Raw genomic sequence first — 11,780 nt, forward strand, 5'->3', positions numbered from 1 at the left:
TTGTGTGGCCCATCTGTGCCTAAACCCACCCAGGCCCACTTGTGCCTACACCCCTGAATGCTTGTTATGCACTTTTAATTTGTACCTGAAGTCAGGTATATGATCGACAGTGCAACTTTCTCTTGTGGCATGCACTAATGACGTGAAAGGGAAAAAGATAACAGATGAGAGGCCGGTGCGCATCTCTCTGTCTCCACTTGAGTGTCCCTGCTAATAACCATTGTGACAGTTTAACTCGACAGCACAATTACGCCGAACTGGTGATACACCTTTGGGTGGCTGACACATGCCAAAGTGCTTCCTATCCCCTATGCAATAAGTGACACTGATGCTGTATGATGTACTGCGTCGTCTCTCTCTGCCTATTAGGTGTGTGGGACTTGGTGTGTGTCATGGATGTGTCCTAATACTACCAGGTGGCAGTAGACCATTACCAATGTACACTCTACTCACCCCTGCAGGGACATACTTCAAAAGTTTCTCAGGACACAGACATATGTTACAGAGGAGGAACAACTAGAAGAATCCAATTAGACTTTGTTTATTGACAGCACCTGTAAGTATATATTATCGAGTGTGAGTAACACTAAACGTAAAATAACCACAGAAGTCAAACTCATTAAATTGATTATATGTGATTTGCCAACAATCATCAAGAGAATAAGGTTATAGCCTGATCACAGAACACTGCCTACACAATTAAGGAAATGTTGTTGTTCAACTATTTTCTTTTGGCAAACTTTTTTGGCTATAGAGACTCAACTTGCTGGCATATGGAAATCCAAAATTCAACATGATTTAAAGCAACATTTCAAGGATTCTGCATGTATAAATCCCATTCTGCTTTCCTTTTGCCTTGTAACTGGAATTGACTTTACTCCCTGTGTAATGCAAAAAAAAGTATACCTGCCATGAGCAGACTGTAGGTCTGTAATAACCATCAGGCTGTTCTGATAGAAACATGCAGCTGAGTTAATAAAGTAGAATCAAATGTCCTGCTTAGATTCTACTCACATTTATAACAATCACAGCTCCATGTGAGGATAAATCCCTGTGTGTACCTTTAGGTTGGACAGACATTTTAAAACGCCAAACCTATTTCGTTATGTGCTATTTTGGAGCACAATGACTCAAAAAACGGATGGTAGGGAAGCAGCTGCTCCATGCAGTTCTCCTTAATGTACAGTTACAGTGCTGCCTCTGACAGGCATATCAGATAAGGCAACTCAGACACACCTGTGCTTACATTCTAAGGCACATCCACACCAAGGACTATAACTATAACGATAAATTATACTTACCTATAAACATTGGCGAGCATCCATACCAGTAGACCTATTAAACAGACGATTCAGTGCTTCAGGGTGTGTTCATTGTCATAGTGACAATCCAAATAATAATTCAATGTACCGGTACATGTAGACATAATGAAAAATAATTTAGAAACTCATATTTAAATGTAGCAATTGAACAACAAACGCTGTTTATTTTACATTATGTCATTTCTTGCCTCGTTGCTCAAGTGGTTTCCATTTTTCTAATGATTGTCAATTCGTTTAGATCTCCTTTTTTTTAGCCTTGCTTATCTCTGCCTGTCCTGTGCAACCCGTTTCAATTCATCAGTGCAAAAATGTTATCATCATTGGCCAAAGTGATCACACCAATACATTCTCTTTCAACTTTCCCAGAGAGTTCATTTTGCCTTGGCCTAATTGACACTAAGTAAATTAGCAAGAGCAAGCCTGCCTCTTTCCACAAAAAGGCTGTTAGGCCTAGTATTAAAAAGGCTCATAAATACATGTAAATATAGCTTTTGCAGCCTATAGCCTAACTATGCAAGACTGAGTCTGTGATTGTCTTGAAGTCAGAGCCAGAGCCTAAAGGAATATTTTGGAATTATTTTGGCATAGGTAGCCCACGAGTGGTCTTTCAATCACCCGGAGTGAATGTGCTTTTCAGATCAGTTCAGAGCACAGAGTCTCACGTGTGTATATTTGTTGATAAACTTTGTTAGTTAGCGAGTTATTAGCCTTGTTATAGATACGTATAGGGCAGCATGGGCAGTGGTGTAAAGTACTTAATACTTTAAAATACTAAATTAATCACTGCTGCAGTTTATGTATATAGTACTATTTATATGTTTCTGAGTACCATTTTCATTGTTTTATTTCACTAGTCCTGCATGTTGGAGCTCTGAATCTCAAGATCTAGGATTGTACCCAATCCCAAATTTAACTCAGTCTCCCTCTCTCTCGGTCTCTCTCTCCCACACAGCCCACACAGACAGGCACACAAAATAGTTTTTTTACATTAGAGTGGTAATGATTCTCTTATTTGGTTATATGTTAACTTCTTGTTACTTCTATTGTCAATTCTGCTGTTAATTTGTTTTTAATGTTGTTATCAATTTGAATAAATGTATTGTTTTTCTTACATTTACATGTCAGGTAGAATTACTGTAAATTTACATTATTATCCTCGTACCAGAGTTGCCACTTTAATACTGTAATTTTGCTCCACAGTACTATTTTCCTTTCAGTAAAACATTACAGCAGACCTGTAAATTAACAGCAAGTATAATGTAATGTCTTTACAGTAAGGAAAATAGTAATGTAAAACAGAGCATCTCTGCTGTAAAGCAAAATTACAGTATTAACCTGTTAAGTCGACCCTCTACATTTTCGAACATTCTGTTAAAAATCGCGCAACATTTCAGCGCCCTGCTACTCATGCCAGGAATATAGTATATGCATATTATTAGTATGTGTGGATAGAAAACTCTGACGTTTCTAAAACTGGTTAAATCACGGCTGTGACTTTAACAGAACGTGAGTTTCGTCGAATAGCGCAGGAAAACCTGATCACTGAAAATGGAAATAAATATCCTTGCGCCGAATTACATGAGACCGAGGTTTCAGAGCCTACAGCTACCACACGTTGTCTAGAGTCTTGTCATTTGATTCGCAATTGATTCTTGGTCTAACCGGGTCAAGGGAACTCCTTCCCTCCGTTCTCCGACCAGATGTTTTGGTCGAGCTCTCTCGGCCATGTTTTTTTTCAGACGACACCTATAGAAGTTAAATCGCCTCCTGATGAACTTTATCGCTTATTAACGTGTACTAATACCTAAAGTTGCATTACAAAAGTATTTCGAAGTGTTTTGTGAAAGTTTATCGTCGACTTTTTGAATTAAAAAAAAAGACGTTACGTTATGAAACGCTCTTTTTTTTCCGTTTATCATACAGTCTTCATAGAACGATATCTAGGCTATATATGGACCGATTTAATCGAAAAAAAGACCCAATAGTGATTATGGGACATCTAGGAGTGCCAACAAAGAAGATGGTCAAAGGTAATGACTGTTTTATATTTATTTTGTGCGGTTTGTGTAGCGACGACTATGCTAATTATTTTGTTTACGTCCCCTGCGGGTCTTTTGGGGTGTTACATGCTATCAGATAATAGCTTCTCATGCTTTCGCCGAAAAACATTTTAAAAAATCTGACTTGTTGACTGGATTCACAACGAAGTATAGCTTTAATTCAATACCCTGCATGTGTATTTTAATGTACATTTGAGTTTTAACCAATACTATTAGCATTTAGCGTAGCGCATTTGCATTTCCAGAGCTCTAGATGGGACGCCTGCGTGCCAGGTAGGAGCAAGTGGTTAAGCTGGCAATAGTTTTACAGTGTACTTTTAAGTAGTAAAAGTATAAATAATTTCAAATTCCTTATATTAAGCAAACCAGGTGGAATCAATTCATGGATAGCCAGGGGCACACTCCAACATTCAGACATCATTTACAATGAAGCATGTGTGTTTAGCGAGTCTGCCATATCAGAGGCAGTAGAGATCACCAGGGATGTTCGGTGTATGAATTTGCCTATTTTCCTGTCCTGCTAAGTATTCAAGCATTCAAAATGTAAGGAGTACTTTCTTAGCAAATGTAAAGTAAAAGTAACCAAAAATATAAATACTAAAGTACAGATACCCCCCAAAAAACTACCTCTTAGCGTCACCTGAGACGTCTGCGTCCCACCCAGCCACCAGGAAATGCAAATGCACTACGCCAAATGCTAATAGCACTCGTTAAAACTGAAACATTAAAACACACATGCAGAGTACGGAATTAAAGCTACACTCGTTGTGAATCTAGCCAACAAGTCAGATTTTTAAAATGCTTTTCGGCGAAAGCATGAGAAGTTATCTGATAGCATGCAACACCCCGAAATACCTGAAGGGGACCTAAACAAAATAATTAGCGTAGCCGGCGCTACACAAAACGCAGAAATAAAATATAAAACATTCATTACCTTTGACGAGCTTCTTCGTTGGCACTCCTATATGTCCCATAAACATCACTATTGGGTCTTTTTTTTCCCGATTAAATCCGTCCATATATACCCAAAATATCCATCTATGAAAACTGTGTGATCCAGAAAAAAAACACCATATCAAAACGCAACGCCATTTTTAAAATTAAAAAAGTTGCCTGTAAACTTTCACAAAACACTTCAAAATGCTTTTGTAATCCAACTTTAGGTATTAGTAAACGTTAATAATCTATCAAATTGATCACGGGGCGATGTGTATTCAATAGCTCCACGTCTTCAAATCATGGTCGGAAATCTCTCTTCCAAAACATCCTGTCGTAGACCGGATGGTATGGGGTCTCTTCTTCGTTTGACCAAGGAACATCCTCCAGGCAATTGCCAAGACTGGTGACATCGTGTGGAAGCTGTAGGACTTGTAATCTCTTTTTGGTGATCAGTTTTCCTTGGGCTTTTCGACGAAACACACGTTCTGTTATAGTCACAGCTGTGATTTAACCAGTTTTATAAACGTCTGAGTGTTTTCCATCCACACATACTAATCATATGCATATACTATATTCCTGGCATGAGTAGCAGGACGCTGAAATGTTGCGCGATTTTTAACAATGTTCGAAAAAGTAAGCCATAGGCTTAAGAGGTTATTAAGTATTAGGATACCGGAGGATTGATGAGAAACGTTGTCTGACATGTTTGGGCGAACTTTATTGGTAACCTTTGAGATTGCTTTGTCTGCATGTTGAACGACTGGAACCGGTGGATTACTGAATCAAACGCTCCCGCTAAACTGACTTTTTTTGTGATATAAAGGACTTTATCGAACAAAACAACCATTTGTTGTGTAGTTCGGACCCTTGGGATTGCAAACAGAGGAAACAGAAAGATCTTCAAAGGTAAGTGGTTTATTTTATCACAATTTCTGACTTTTGTGACAACTCTGCTGGTTTGGAAAATGTTTTTAATGATTTAGAAGCGAGGCGCTGTCTTCAGATAATCGCATGGTATGCTTTCGCCATAAAGCCTTTTTGAAATCTGACAAAGCGGCTGGATTAACAAGAAGTTATCCTTTTAAGTGATGTATGACACTTGTATTTTCATGAATGTTTAATATTACGATTTTTGTATATTGAATTTGGCGCTCTGCGATTTCACCGGATGTTGTCGAGATGGTGCGCTAGCGTCCCACCTAGCCTTTTAAGCAGTCCATGACTCGGCCATAATAAGCCAGTAGGTCCCAATCATAAAAATTCAAAAACACAAATAAGTATTTCCCAATTGAATTTACAACTATTATTTCCCATAGCAAAAAACATTTCATGTTTAGCACACAAAGTAACCGGTGACCCAAAGTTTATTGTGGAACTGACAGCACTTTAACTACTTTGCAGATATGAAACAAACAGACAATCATAATATTAGTAAAAAATATCTAACTTACAGTTTATGCTACAAAACTACCCAAGAGGTTTTAAAAGTATGTTATATTTGACTCAATGTTTCATAACGTACACGAAGGCATTGTTGGCAGAATAGATGGATGCAGTTCAATGCATGATGAATTTAATTCACCAATACATTGGTTGCTAGTCCCAAAAATATAGCTATGAGGTTGTAAATCACAGCTGTCCTGGTACATTGTTTGCAGCCTCCATTCGAGATGCCCTTTTTCAGTTTCAATGACTCAATATTCTGGGCAAAAACGGACGAATGTAACTAAGGCTGGGAATATCGATACAATCAAACTGGAAAGGGCAATAGTCACAGGTCAGTCACAACAAAGCTAATAGGCTAGTATATATATATTTATGTAGCAAGATAAAAACACATATCCTAATGTTAGTTAGCTAGCTAGTGTCATGACTCTCCTCTTCAGATTTGAAGGATCAGGTTACATTGGGTCCACTCCACAGTGCCCTCTCTCTCCTGCAGAGGGGAAGAGGGGTGAAGTTGGCAGTTTTATGACAGTCATGAATACCTGCAGGGAAAGCCTAGAATCTTGCTAATCCAACTGCGCTGTCAGGTTTAAAAAAGGATTTACTGCGAAAGAATACGATGCGATTATCTGATGATAGAGCCCCATAAAAAACAACTACTTCAACCAGCACAGGCGTAACAAAATCAAACTGCAATAAAATAAATTGTTTACCTTTGACGCTCTTCCTCTGTTTGCAATCCCAATGCGCATTGTTACACAATGAATGGTCTTTTGTTTGATAAAATACATTTTTATAGCCTAACACGAAACATTTTGTGAACCGCTTGTGTCGTGAATTCCGTCTCATTCCATTTTCGACGACACATTCGATGTAAATACACACACGAAACGTGACTTTTCCAGTCATGTGTGGTTTCATTGCAATCAACTGGTTTGTTTGTAACACAACCAAACCTGATGGGTCATTTCGCAAGACTTATTGACTGAAAGAAACTGATTTGAAGACAACAAGTAATGACATCATTGTGCACCAATGATATGACCGCTGTTTCGTTGATTGACAGTATTTTAACCCAATGACCACTGATCGTCTTGAAATCTAGCTGGGTAGATAGCCAATGAGCTGAGGTAAACGGCAATATGTAATGTTTATGTGTTGGAAGACCAACCCATGTAGTAAACTCAGCGTAAAGAGGGTCATTGAAGTTTCATACCGGAAGGAGCAATGCATGTTACGCACAGCGTTGTTTTGGTAAAGCGCAGATTCAGCTGTTTATATATCAATCAGTATGGCGACCAAGTCAAAGAAAGCTAAATCTAAGTCTAGATATACAGATGTACACACAATTTTAAAAGAAATTGATCAGGAAAATGAGACAGCGATTGTTGGAGGACGATTCATTTTGCATTTCCCAAATGGAGGAATATTTTTTGAACGGAGAGGACATCGTTTTGGACTGGTAAGTTTCTCATGCCAATGCAGTTGTTTGAAATTAATAATATAAAATATGATTTGGGAAATGAAATAGCCTCTTTGACACCAAAGGCATATCTGCTATCTGTATAGATAGTAGCAGACTGCCTTTAGCTAATATGCAAGCTCTGGTGAGTGCAAACAGTTCTGCTGCTTGAGCAGAAAGGTGGGAGGGTAATTTAGCACTTTCCAGTGTGGTTGAGGCAGTACTGACCACATATGCAACCAATGGTTCTCCTTCTTTAGAACGCTGAGCCATCTACAAACAGTTCCAAATCAGCATTTTGCAAAGGGACATCAGTTAAATATGACCTTAGTTTAGATACAAGCTCCACCAGAGTAACACAGTCGTGCGGCTCTCCATCGTCCTCAGTAGGCAACAAAGTAGCAGGATTTAACACAGTGCACCTCTTCACGGTCACATGAGACATTGTCAGAAGAACATTCTGATAATGGAGCATCCGAGATGGTGTTAGATGGGCCGTTTCTACCTGTGAAATAAGAACATGTACAGCATGAGGCACATGTACAGTGAGTTCACACATGGCAAAAAAAGTCTGCACAAGTCAAAAGCTTCAGTAGCAGCAGCCACAGCTCTCAAACAACAAACCCGATCTCTTGCCACACTGTCCAGCTGTTTGGAATAATACCCAACAGGTCGCTGCTTTCCTCCATGATCCCATTTTTCCTCACAAACAAATAAGTTCAAAGGTCTAGAATGGTCAGGGTGTACCAAACAGGGAGAAGGAGTCTTGAGTTGTTTTAATCTGGTCAGAGCAGTCATTCCCTCCGGTGTCCACTTAATTTTGTCATTCATAGCCATAAATAAGATCAGAAAGCGGGTGCACCACCTCAGCATAGTCAGGTAATCACGCCATACCAGTCAATGACATCATGTGTTGTTTAGTAACCGGCTGTGGGATGGAGAGAATAGCTTGTATCCTCTCTGTACACAGCTGCCTGCCATAGGGAGCAATGTCATGACCTAGATACTTGACTGTCTGTGAAACCAACTCTAACTTCTTCATTGAAACTTTGTGGCCATTCTCAACGAGAAATATCAACAACAGAGCACGAGTATCAGTTTCACAAGCTTCCATTGAGCTGGTGCACAACAACAAATCATCCACACACTGAATCAGAGTGCTGCCCTCAGGGGGTATAAAATCCTCCAGATTTTGTGCTAAAGCTGCTGAAAAATAATATGGGGGGATTCCACGTACCCCTGTCCATGTACATCTCTTATTAAGAATTGTGAAGGTGTACCAGAACTGAGATTCTGGTGCCACAGGAATACTGAAAAACGCATTAGCCAAATCAATGATAGAGAGCCACTCTGCTGTGGGTGGTACCACCCCCAACAGAGTAGTAACATTAGGAACCACAGAGGCACGGGAAAAAACTGCATTGTTGGCCTTAAGTCCTGGGCAAATCTCCAGTCACCTGAAGGTTTTCCAACAGGCAAGTTAGGGGTGTTACAGGGTGATTCTGGACAGGGAATTGAAGCACCATTAGCTAACATAGATGCATGAACATGGGTAATACCTGCTATTACCTCCCTACTGAGTGGATACTGTGCTCTAAATGGGCGCCTGGTATCTTTAGGAGTGACTACCATTTACTCAGTTCCCTTCATTCTCCCAAACTCATACTTGTCCCTTGCCCATAGGCATTCAGGTACCCCTCTCAGGAGGGGTGAGTCTTCACTCAACAAAATGATATTGGTAAAAACTTGTGTGCTAGGTGAATAAGTTGACCCATCAGGGCGAATCTCCAAGTCAATATCATCAACCAAGCATTTCATCCACATACCAGTATTCTACTCTGATTTGCCAGAGACAGATGTGGTGCACTATCCTCAAACAGGTAGAGCTCTTTCTGTGGAAGGGTTAGATTAACCCCTAAACCACAGAGATCACTGCTACAGTATAAACATTCACACAGTACTGATTCATCCTGTAATGTAGCACACAGCCATTGTTTCAAATGGGAGGTGCAATGTAAGGCTGCTTCAGACATGAAACTGCCCTCAGGGCCCCAATGGGTTTTAATCATTGAGAAAACAAGCAATATCGGGCATCATTATCAACATCCCATGCGTAATACCAGTCACAAAACTCAGACATTTTAACATCAATTGTTCCCCCTCTTCAGGAATAGCGGTTAAACCGGTTTGGCCACATGTTATGTTTACACAGGACGTCCCTGCCCATCAGATTGCCAGACAGTGGTCAGAGTAGAGAAATTGATGTTGACACTTATCCTCACAACAGGAGACAGGCAGAGGCATAGTTACATGCTCTCTGAATGGGAGGGAAGCCACTACAGTTTTGACTGTTTCACTAGACATGGGAGGTTTTGTCATCAGCTTGCAGTTAATGACAGACATGGGAGCCCCAGTATCAACAATAAATATTATTGACTCACCATTGACGCAAGCCTCCATGGTGGGCTCTACTCTGGAAAGGGTGTGACTCTTTAAAAACAAATGCTCTGGTTGCTCTGACAATTCTACCTCATTTGTCCCTGTCTCTTCAGCATGTCAGTATTCTTCCTCCTGTTCTTGTCCTGGATTGTACAGGGTCGTCTGTGCAAGTGGACCCATCTCCCATTGCCCAGATTGGCCTCTGTACTGTGGGCCCCCCTTGTGGTCCTCACAGTGGCAGAGGGCCCCCCTGTGGGGGTGGCCCTGGCCATTGGTTGGGTGGCGGCTGCCATGGCTGTTGAGCAAGGGGATACCACAATCCTTGTTCTCCGGGTGGATCTCCTCCTTGAAAGGCCCCCCTTGGGGCTCCTCTGCCTCTTGGTCCACCCTTGCCTCTAACCAGTCCAGAGAGCAGTTTTTCCACCGCTGCTGCTAGGGGAGATTAATAAGGGAGGGGAGGCACAGGAGTGAGCTGTGGAGTTGGGGGAGGAGACACAGCAGAGTGCAGAGCTAGGGCGTCCACTGGGTTGTTTGGATCAGGCGGAGGCCAGAGAGGGAGGTCGACAGCTGTAGCTACATGCACCGGCAGCACTGGGTAGAGATAGTGAGGAGAAGAATAGGGAGGAGCGCGGTTTTTAAATTTAAAACTCTATATGAACATGGTAACCCATAATTTTTACATTACATTTAAGTCATTTAGCAGACGCTCTTATCCAGAGCGACTTACAAATTGGTGCATTCACCTTATGACATCCAGTGGAACAGTCACTTTACAATAGTGCATCTAAATCTTAAAGGGGGGTGAGAGGGATTACTTATCCTATCCTAGGTATTCCTTTAAGAGGTGGGGTTTCAGGTGTCTCCGGAAGGTGGTGATTGACTCCGCTGTCCTGGCGTCGTGAGGGAGTTTGTTTCACCATTGGGGGGCCAGAGCAGCGAACAGTTTTGACTGGGCTGAGCGGGAGCTGTACTTCCTCAGTGGTAGGGAGGCGAGCAGGCCAGAGGTGGATGAACGCAGTGCCCTTGTTTGGGTGTAGGGCCTGATCAGAGCCTGGAGGTACTGAGGTGACGTTCCCCTCACAGCTCCGTAGGCAAGCACCATGGTCTTGTAGCGGATGCGAGCTTCAACTGGAAGCCAGTGGAGAGAGCGGAGGAGCGGGGTGACGTGAGAGAACTTGGGAAGGTTGAACACCAGACGGGCTGCGGCATAACACTATCAAAATGATTGCCCAATTAGTGGTCTCAAAATGGAGTGTTGTCTTCCCACTGGAATATCACCTTCTGCGATTACTGTGGTAAAGATTATCTTATGTCTATCCAAATGTGCAAAACTACCTACTGAGAACCTGTATCTATGTAATTGCGTAACACGATCCTCAAAAATCCAATCTTGCCTAATCTTGCATATATTCTAACCTCCACCTCCAGTGCCAGGAATAACAAAACACAATAATATATACCAATAGTAACCCAGGGCATACCTGTTACTTTGTTTATCAAAACATTACAAGTTTTAATTTGAACTTCACCAAGCCAGATGCCCTGGCAAGGCGTCACCTGCACTCTAATTCCTCAGATCTGGACTTTTGGTAGCCCGCAACTGGTTAATTAACAATCATGTCCAAGGATACCTCATTTAAGAACACTCTTGTCAACTCAACTCAGTCCTGCTAGTTACCCCAGCTGTGGCCATCTTAAGGAAGACCTCGCTCTGAGCGTACCCAGGGCCTTTTTGTCACGACTTCCGCCGAAGTTGGCTCCCCTGCCTGTTCGGGCGGTGCTCGGCGGTCGTCGTCACCATCCTACTAGCCGCCACCGATCCCTTTTTCGTTTGTCTGTTTCTTTTGTCTTTTTAGTTTCACCTGTGTTTCTGTTGTTTGGTTTAATGAGCTTCCCTATTTTTAGTAGGTAGACCCGCCCTTGTTTTGTGCGGGATTGTCTTTATTTTATGTGTGTGCGTTTTAGGTAGAGGTGGATTATAATTCTCTTAACTTGGCACCCTGTGTTTTTTGGGTTGTCACTCTGTTGTTCATGCTCTGTATTGTTGGGCTTATCATTTTGTGTGCCGAAGTTAAGAGCACTTTTCCCCAGTGGAAATCTCTGTGTCTGATT

Source organism: Oncorhynchus gorbuscha, linkage group LG13, assembly GCF_021184085.1.
Source record: "Oncorhynchus gorbuscha isolate QuinsamMale2020 ecotype Even-year linkage group LG13, OgorEven_v1.0, whole genome shotgun sequence".
Lineage (NCBI taxonomy): Eukaryota > Metazoa > Chordata > Actinopteri > Salmoniformes > Salmonidae > Oncorhynchus > Oncorhynchus gorbuscha.